This window comes from Nannospalax galili, unplaced genomic scaffold (assembly GCF_000622305.1).
Source record: "Nannospalax galili isolate Female #2095 unplaced genomic scaffold, S.galili_v1.0 scaffold243, whole genome shotgun sequence".
Lineage (NCBI taxonomy): Eukaryota > Metazoa > Chordata > Mammalia > Rodentia > Spalacidae > Nannospalax > Nannospalax galili.
Window position 1 is genome coordinate 9,559,805 of NW_008353490.1, and position 8,331 is coordinate 9,568,135.

At 43.1% G+C, this 8,331-nt stretch overlaps 1 pseudogene; it reads left to right on the forward strand.

Annotated features, from left to right (window-relative positions):
• LOC115067284 overlaps positions 1-6,867 on the forward strand; it is a 13,445-nt pseudogene extending 6,578 nt beyond the window's left edge.
• Positions 6,868-8,331: the final 1,464 nt, after the last annotated feature.

An 8,331-nucleotide genomic window follows, 5' to 3' on the forward strand; every position in this document is an offset into this window, starting at 1 on the left:
AAGCACTGGCTCAGAAGTCAGAAGGGGCGGAGCTGGGCCCCATAAAATAAATAAACATAAGGACTCACAGAAAACCTGAGCCCTGGAGAGGGAGAAGCTGGTGGGTGGGAGTGTAAACATCTGAGAGATATTTGATCTGCTCCAGCAGCGGGCACAGGCCCTTGGCATGTACATCCCAATTACGGCCACAGTTCTGTGCTCTTGCTGTGTGGGCGCAGTGTCGTAATGGAACCTGCCCCACGTCTCTGCCACTAATTAGCAGGTGACCTTAGGCAACTTTCCTGAGCCTCAGTTTCCTTGTCCATAGGGGGAGGGAATGATTAGTGGAGGCACCAAGGTGCGGGGTGAGGTCTAGCTCCTGGGAAAGTTCTGGCCCATCAAATGCCCAAAGAAAACAGTGAAGAGGAAAGTAAGGGCTCCCAGGGCTGCATACTGCAAAGGTGGCCCCTGCCTGGCACTGTTGGGGAATGCAGCCCCACCAGCCCCTTTGATACAGGTTCTAAGGGTCAGTGGGGTCTGAGAGACCCCAAGCCCTACATAAGCTTCAACCTTGGGAGATGGTGCTACTCTAAGCTGCTAGGCTGCACCCAGAGCCACAGTTTCTCCAAGGGCTGAGAGAAAACAGAATGTAAACCTGACTAAGCCAGGTAGATGAGAGGTGAAGGGAACTTCAACTCAGCCACCCTCCACCAGACTGGGAGCTCTTTAATACCAACCTGTTCACTGAAACTCCCCCTCCATTTAACAGTAAAGCTATAAATTTGGTATGTGATGAGGGGATGCTTTAAGGAACACAGAGCTAACCACCAGTGTTGATTCCCAAATTCCCGTTCATCACAAGGCTAGACCTTGCATGCCTCATACTGTGTCCTGTGGGGTCACCTCTTCCAACCCCCACAGGTGACATCTTCATACCCAAGGTCAGAAGAATGAGTATGGTGCTGGGATGTCCCTAGTACAGTGCCCTCGCTGTGGGGTCCCACTCAGCGGGAGGTTATTTTTGTTTTCATGCAGAAACGTGTCAAAGCATATGGGATGAAGTTAATGGTTCCCTGGAAAAGCTAATTTGTATCACCACATTCCATAAGCCATTCATGAATTATGTCTTACCCTCAGGAGCTTGTTTGAGGATCTACAGTCATCCCTCCCTCCTTCGTTCTGCTGCCTTCATTCTCTGACTCAGGCCAGCACTGAGGACTCAGTGAGGAATTAGAAAGCCCTGCTTGCTAATATGGAAAAAGTTCTGCAAACCCTTGTGTGCACACTGTGATACATTTAATAATAACAGCATTTGGGTATTGCGAACCCTCCCCTGTCTTTTTCATATAAGATTAAATCAGCTCAGAAGGTAAATGCTATAGATTACCTTGTCCAGCCCCATTGCTTTCCTGGAGAGGAAAATGCTTCAGGGCCTATACCCAGACAACACTACTAACTTGGGTCAGAACAAGGACTTGAATGCACAACTTATCTCTACATGTATTGTTTTCTCCATACCAGCATGTGCCTCCTCTCTGTGAACTTATAAGAACTTTTAAGTATGCAGGAATTACCAAGACAAGCAAATTCAGACAATGAGAGGAATGGAACCTGCTCACAGGAGGTGTATGCTAGGCCTCTACCAAGACTGTGATCTATTCTGCTTCAGGATGGGAAGCCATGATGTGAAGCACTGAGCAACTGGGATCAGTAACAGAGTCATGATCCTCAACCAGGGGCCTGTTGCATGTGCATCTGCTCATGTCAACCCTGGGAAGAGGTGTGCAAGTCAACACAATCACACCAGGGTGGCTGGACAGACTTCAGGTCCCTGTGGCACACATGTTCCTGGCCTAGCACCAACCCCATTCATCTCTGTTGCAATGAATCTTTTATTTTTTTTCAACCTAAGACTTCATGCATGTTAGGAAAATGCTTTGCCACTGATCTCAGTGGGCCCACTTTGCCACTGGATTCTATTTCCTGAAGGCAAGTACCACGTTGGCTGAGGGGAGGAGTCCCATAAGCAGGCCTTGGGCGAATGAGGATGACAGAAACAACTTAAGGGAGGAAAGATTTATTTCATGGTTTCAGAGGTGTTAGTTCATCATGGTAGGGGAGGCGTGGTGGCTTGAGCCTGTAACAGAGACTCCTCATATCACAGTGGACCATGAAGGAGAGAGGGTACTAGAATTAGGAGTTAAGCTATAACTGTCAAAGGCCCATCCCAAATGACCTATTTTAAACAGCTGGGCCTGCTTTCTAAAGGCTCTACAGCCTCCTGCTCCTCATCCAGTGACCCATTCCATGGGCATCTATTCAACCTAAGGAAGAGCTTTGGGAGCTGACATCATCATACCCGGGTAGCTGGAGGGAACATTCCAGATCCAAAATATTGCATTCTACCCCAGACCTCCAAAGGCTCATGATAATCTCATAAAGCCAAGTTCAAGAGTCCCCATGGTCTTCAGCTAGGGGAAGCATTCACAACAAGATGAAGCTCACCATCCTCAAACACTTGTTTACAAGTCAGTAAATGGATAGCCAAGTACATCAGGAACCACATGATCCAGTTTAATGTGGGGCCAGACAAGTACTTCACCCTGGGACTCCCCACCAGGAGCACCCCACTTGACTGCCACCAGAAGTTTACTAAGTACTGTAAGAATGGGGACATATTCTTTAATTTATGAAAACCATTAATATGGACAAGTATGTGGGTCTTCCTTGAGAGTACCCAGAGAGATGTCACACCTTCATGAGGAGCACTTTCTTCAAGCACATTGACATCCTCCTGGAAATCACCCCAATTCTGGCTGGGAATGCAGTTGACCTGCAGGTTGGGTGAGGAAAAGATCAAGGCTAGATTGAATTCTTTGTTGCAGGCATTGGGTCTGATGGACACATTGCTCTCAATGAGCCAGGCTCCTGTCTGGTGTCCAGGACCTATGCAAAGGCACTAGCCATGGATGCCATCCTGTCCAATGCCAAGTTATTTGACATCAGTCAAACCAAGGTGCTCATCATGACCCTGGGTGGTGAGTGCGGACATTGACATGGATACCGGAGAGGTGACAATCCTCATCCCAGGTGCTCTCAGGCCTTTCCTCTGTACAGGGCCGTCAAGGAGGGACCACATCGGCCTTCCAGCAGCATCCTTGTACTGTGTTTGTATGTGATAAGGGTGCCACCTTGGAGCTCAAAGTAAAGACTGTTAAGTATTTCGTAGGGTTAATGTTTGTTCATAACAAGTTGGTGGTACAGTACCAAGGAAGGAAATTCAGAAAAGCCAGACTTCTAAGAAATCATATAGTGAATAGCCTGAGCTGTGATCTAGTGTGAAGTACTTCAGAGGGCCAGGCACATCTTTCTGGAAATTGTCTTTAAGAGAGAAGACTTTTTCTTTAATCCACAATGATCATTGCAAATATATGCATTGAACTTACTATTGTTGGCCATGAGATTAGGCTCTTACTAAGGGAGCTTAGCTGTAGGGAAAATGACTTGTTTATAACCTTTTTTTTTCCCTTTTCAGTTTTGGGAATTGAATCTTGGCCTTTCACATGCCAGAAAAGTGCTCTACCAACTGATCTATATGACCAGCCTTCTGCTTATTTTTTAAATTATGTTTTTGTAGCTTAATCAGAAAAAAAAATCTTCTCCATCATCTTGACTTCTGTTGTACCCAAGTGAGAATTTTTCAGCTTCTGTTTCTGGCCCTGCCACTCTTCACACATACCGCACACTCCCATCAAGGATTTGTATCTGTATGGGCGCTAATTCTCAAGTGAGTGATTAATTAAGGGTTGTACATTTCGGACACAACCTCTTTGGAGAGTCGAGAATACTTCTTGAGCAAGCCTGGCCATTGAGAATCACTCACTGTTCTAGATTAAGGATCAAACTTTCAGTACCCAAAGTATGCATGCCCATCTAGTCAGTACCAAGCACCCTAAGAAGAAATAGAATCTCTTCACCTGTTTGGCTTTTTCCTGCTGTCATGGCTAGACTTCCTATAAACTTGGAGGCCTCCCCAGATAGGATTGGATGTGTAAAGCTGAGAAGGTGGCTTTTACTGATAAACTCAAAGCCCCTAGGACCCAGCCATGTCACACAGTTCTGTCCCTCAAGGATCCAAGAGTAGAACAGCAGAAACCCTTTCCCCACCAGAGCCCTGTGTTTTTGTCAAAGATCTCTTACATACTCCTCAGTAAAGAGAAGGTGGGGAGCCTTCTCTTTACAACACCATGATCTCAGTGCTGTTTACCAAAGTGAGGGGCTGGCGAGCATTTGTGCACAGAAGTGCTGGGTTCTCTTGCTGCCCTGTGACTACGCACCACATGCTCCTATATTGTTTCCCCACTTTAAACTTTCCCTGCTATTCCCAGTTCCCATGTTTGTGAAGTGTGCTCTAATATTCTCAGAACATCAGGAAATACAACCCTTTACCCATTTGTCCCTTGGACTCTTCCCCAGCTGCTCTGCTTGCCTGCCTTTTATATTCTCTAGGCTTCCTGGTTGCTGCCTCCTGCTCTGTTTTTGTGTCTGTTCGAAGCTATTGCTATCTGTTCCTGGGAAAGATTCTTCATGTTCTGGCTCAAGCCTCACCGTAGGTACTGTGTTTGATATCAGCATTTTGTCTGTAGTTTTTATATGTGATTGTATTGTCTTTCTATGTTAAGCCAATGCACATGTTTACAATGTGATGCTTTCTATTAAATTTAATATTTTCAAATTTAAAAAAGGACTCCCTATGGTCTTAGCTCTTCTAGCACTGTGCAGAAGTCCAGAGTCTCTTTGGGGACTCAAGGCAATGTCTTATCTGTGCACATCTATAAAATCAGAAAGAAAATTACATACTTCTAATATAATCTAACATATGGCACAAAGTAAACATCCCATTCCAAATGAGAGGAAAGGGAGCAGAGAGAAGAGAAATGAGACCAAAGCAATACCTAAACCTACACCTTCTAATCTTCCCACATTCCTCCTGCAAACCAGTTCCATAGGTGTAAGAACCACATGGGTCAGGTTTAGTTATAGCCACAGCCCCACTTCTCTAGCACCAGTTTATGCATTAGCTATTTTTCCATCATTGTAACAAAAATACCTGACAGAAACAACATAAGGGAGGAAAGATTTATTTTGCCTCATGGTTTCAGAGAATTTCAGTCTATCACAGTAAGGAAGGAATGGGGTGTTCATGGTAGGGACTTTGGTGGGTACTCCTCAAATTACAGATCAGGAAGCAAAGAGAGAACCAGAAGTAGGGACTGGTCTACCTTTAAAGGCCTACCCCTAGTGACCTATTTCCACCAACTAGACCTTGCCTTTTAATAACTGCAGACCTCCTCATCTCCCTAACAGCATCACCAACTGGAGAGCAAGTACTCAAAATGCAAGTCAAGGGATGGGACGTTCCAGATTCAAGCCACAATTGTAAATACAAATAAAAGAAAAAGTCTTCTTGAGACTTCTTTTATCCAGTTCTCCAAATCAGGCACTTAGAAGTCACCACTCCATTCTAACAACAAGTAAAAAATTGGACAAACTAAAACATCAACAGCTCTTCTTAGAATCATGAAATAGATGAGGTCACAAGCAAACAGCCATCCTAGTAAAGAAGAGACAGGCAGGAAATCACAGCTCATCCAAGCAGAAAACTCTGTAGGAAGCAAGAGCCAAGTTAGGAACCTGGACTGTGACTGACATATTGATGGAAGTTCAACCTTGGAGACAAAACTCCAGGAAACCTAGTCATGGGGGAACTCTTGTGATTTCTTCTCAGGACTCTAGCAGGTCCTCATGGAGAAGATCAGTGGAAAATCCCCCAGTGTTCTGGCAGGGGTTGGGGAAAAGAACCACGCCGGAATACACAGTACACTGCTCCTAACAAGGCTGCCTTCAGAAGAAACTGACCAGAGCTCAGTCTGCTGGGATTTTATCAGAGCCAAACTTACTTGGAGGATAGGAAGTACGTAACTCCAGTTCCCTCGAGCCATCCTGTCCCACCTAAAGGGAGAGGAAAAACTTGGGCACATTTGTGAAATTCACAACCCAGGATCATGGGATCAGTAAAGATTGAGACTGATTAAGGGCTATAGAAGCACTACCACTTACTAAAGTTCTCTTTTTATTAAAAATATTTTATTATTTTTATGTGTATGATTATATTGCCTGCATGTATATAAGTGCATCCATATTGTGCAATGCTCGCAGAGATCAGAAGAGGGTGTCAGATTCCCTGGAACTGGCATTATGGACAGTTGTTAGCCACCTTGTGGGTGCTGGGAACCAAATCCAGGTCCTCTACAAGAACAGTCAGCATTCTTAACCACCGAGTAATCTTTCCATCCCCCTAAAGGCCTTTTTATAGCAGCTTCTTTTATACTATACATAATGTCCTTCAAAAAAAATCACCAAGTTGGAGCTAGAGTTATAACTCAGTTGGGAGAATGTTTGCAAACTCTGAGTGCAGTCCCCAGCACCACAAAAGCCAAGCCTGGTAGTACATGCCTATAATCCCAGCACTCAAAAGATAGAGGCAGGAGGATCAGGAGTTCGAGGCCATCCTTGGCTACACAGTCAGTTCAAGGCCAGCATAGGACATAAGAGACCCTATCTTATGAGAAAGAGAAGAAAGACACAGGAGATACTAAAAGGAATGACCACAGTTTGAATAAACAGAGCAAGTAAGAGCTACAACAGTAAGGTTGGGATGAGCAATCAGGGAATGTATGCTCTGTGACTGATACGAAGGGCTGTAACAGGTGAGCTGCACTAGAGATGAAAAATGCTGTAACAGAAATGAGGAATGTGTCTAGTGGACTTGCTAACAGACTGCACACAGTGGGAGCAACTAGGAGCTTGTGTATATAGCAGCAGAAACCTCCCAACCAAAAAGCAAAGCGAGTAAGAACAGAGCAGAATATCCAAGAACTGTGGAAAAATGTAAGAGAACTACAATGGGAATCCCAGAAAGAGAAGAGAGGAAGGAATACAAGAAATGTTGGAAACAAAATGACTGATACGTTCCTCAAATTAACATCAGCCATCAAACATAGATGACTGTCAGAGAATCACAAACGGGATAAAAGCAAACAAAAAACCACATCCAAAACCTACACTTAGGGTATCGTTGTCAAACTACAGAAGATCAAAGGTAGAGAAAAACATATTGAAGCCAGAGGAAAAAAGACAAGAATTGCATTTGATTTCTCAGAAACTATGCAAGCAAAAAGGGAGAATTAAATATTTTAAATGTCGACAGGGAAAAAAGAAAAAAGAAGAAAAGCCTAGACTGTCATACCCTGTGACTTATCCTTCCAAGTTCGGGGGAAATGAAGACTTTCACAGAAAAATGAAAACTGAAACTAATGTGGATGTGCTTTGCAAAAGCTATTAAAAGAAAAGAAACATACTCCAGAGCAAGAGTACATCTCTTTCACAAGTGGCTGCAAGTTTCTAGGTTCACAGTTGAATTAATACAGTTGTACAGTATTGAACTCAGTATAAGCCCTGTAAGACATAAAATTGAATGAGGTTTTAACCTTTAAAAAAGATCTCCATTTCATTTTAGAATATATTGTTCCTTGCATAAAGACTCATTGCTTTTGCTACTAACACTGAGATGTTGGCGCATGCATCTCTAATCTGTGTGTATCTGATTATTACCAGTCATAATCGGTTGCACTTGGATCCTTGGCGCCTGTGTATGTCTATAAAGTCATCGGGTAGATTTCAATGATACTGTTTATCACCTCTACTAAAGAGATGTACTCTTGCTCTGGAGTGTGTTACTGAATATATTAAAGCTGGCAATCTCTCCAGCCTCATGAAGCAAATTTTTATGCCTCTTCCTCAAATATCTCTCTTTTTTTTAATTTTTTTATGTGTATTTTATACAGAACATCCCAAACAATCTTATTCATCTATATTCCCACTTCCCAGATGGCACCCTCCCATAGCCTTCCTCCCTCACCAACATCTAAGTGTTATTAGCAAAAACAATATTAAAAATGTAGGAAACAGCATATCTTAAAAAGAAATGGAGATCTTCTTTAAAGGGTAAAAACTCATTCAATTTTATATCTTACAGGGTTTATACTGCGTTCAATATTGTATAACTGTATTACTTCAACTATGAACCTAAAAATTTACAGCCAATTTTGAAAAAGATGCATCTTTGCTCTTGAAATTGTTATTGACTATGTTAATGCTGTAATGAAATGCTTCTTCTAAGTATGTGGTTATTAAAGAAATAATTTTTAAAAAAAGAAAAGAAAAACAATGCAGGTCAGAATCAGATCTGCATAAAGAAAGGTGATCATCAAAGAAGAGGTAAGTGAAATA